Genomic DNA, 1,759 nt, shown 5'->3' on the forward strand with positions numbered 1-1,759 from the left:
GCTTAGGTGTCTATTTCGATTCCCTATATGGCTGAAAGGTTTTCCACAGATGTCACAGCTGTATGCCTTAATTCCAGAGTGGGTAACTAGATGCCTCTGTAAGCTGCTACTGTGAGTGAAAGCTCTGCCACACTGATCACAGCTGTACGCTTTAACTCCACTGTGGATGAGTTGGTGTTTTTTTAGAACATCCTTCCAGGAAAAAGACTTTCCACACAAGTCACAGCTGAACGGTCTCTCTCCAGTGTGGATGACCTGATGATGTTTTAGATTACCCTTATCAGTAAAATCCTTCCCACACTCGTCACAGCTGTATGTTTTCTCTCTCTTTCTTGGTTGAGGTTTGTCGGCCTCCTGAGAGCGCTGACTTCTCGCTCCATGTTGGTCCTGCAGTGACAGAGATACAAACAGAGGCAGTGAGTGAAATGCAGTCGTGGAACAAACTCAACCTTGAAATTCCCAACATAGTATGGAGCCCTGCAAGGGACATGAGAGGAAAAAAAATAATAAAGATGAACTTTTGCGAGATTTTGCAAAAGCCTTCAAATGCAACCTGTGAAGGATGCAGTCTATTTTGCAAGATCTTGGAAAACGTTTGTTCATCTCAATATTTTTCTCCCATGTCCCTCGCGGGGCTCCGTAACATTAACACTAGTTTTAGACCTGAAGGTGGAGTGTGGCACCAAACCCCTTAAAGGTCTCTTATCCCCACCTGCTGGTAGTTCTGACACATTACATCCAACCTGGTGTTAAAATAATTAATGACTGTTTAAACACTAAAATCATGCCCATCCCTGCTGCTTGTACACAAATATTAATGCCTCCATACTAACACACACAGAATAGTAATACACGTTTACCAAGTGAATACTTTTATACTTCCCATTTCCTATCATATATTTTTATGTTTTTTCTAATTTATTCAACATTGTGTGCAATTTTTCTCTTTTTTTTCTTTTATTAGAATACAGAAAATGTTCAAGTAATTAGACGCAAATTCCACTAAAGGACGGATGGCAGTTGCTGTGACATTCTTGGAAAGGAAGAAAACTAAACCAGACAGAAGATAAAGTAAAAAAGCTAAAAAAAATGAAAAAGAGCCCCCAGAAGACATCAGCGCAGCTCAAGGGGGTCACAGCCCAATGGATCAGTGGTTGTATTTATTACAACAATCCCAAATGAGTTGCGTTAGAAACTCTACATTGGTAAATCATTCATTTAGAACAGTCATCGACAAACTGTTTGTGAATCAAGCCATTCTATGTAGGCAGCTACTGAAATAAGGATAAAAACAGGTCAGCGCCGTGAATGCTGCAGTGTTTTGTAACATAACTGTGTAGGCTGCTGACTCCCATTCTAAGACTCAATCTCTGTCTCTCCATTCACAAGAGAAACAGACAGACAGACTGACAGTGGGAGGGAGATATGATTAAAGTGGAAATGAGACAAAAAAAGATCTGAGAGAGACTGAAGAGGACCGAGGACAACATAAAGGTCACCCACTCACAAAGGAGAGCAAGATGAAGAACATGCCCAGAATAGCAGCAGATAGGTCAGATGATGAGAGAATCAAATAAAGTCATTAAACAATTCTTAAACGGGAATCACATGAAAGCAACACAAATAACAACAACAAAAAAAGTCTGTTTTTCTCTTACAGGTCACCGCTGCAACTAATATGGCGTCCACCTACAAATCACGAGCAGCTAAGCACCAGCTGTGCCTGAGTGACCGAGCCCCAGGCCGAGAGGCCGGGGGC

General features: G+C 41.5%; 1 long non-coding RNA gene across 1 annotated transcript in view; it reads right to left on the reverse strand.

The window, feature by feature from the left end:
- Positions 1-322: 322 nt before the first annotated feature.
- Positions 323-1,759, reverse strand: part of LOC121813175 — an 11,223-nt gene continuing 9,786 nt past the window's right edge. The window contains exon 2 of the long non-coding RNA XR_006053554.1: positions 323-449. This is a non-coding gene — a long non-coding RNA (uncharacterized LOC121813175). The remainder of the gene's footprint in view (positions 450-1,759) is intronic.

The sequence above is a fragment of the Haplochromis burtoni genome, unplaced genomic scaffold (genome assembly GCF_018398535.1).
Source record: "Haplochromis burtoni strain Fernald_Lab_line unplaced genomic scaffold, NCSU_Asbu1 Contig_1228, whole genome shotgun sequence".
Taxonomy (NCBI): Eukaryota; Metazoa; Chordata; class Actinopteri; order Cichliformes; family Cichlidae; genus Haplochromis; species Haplochromis burtoni.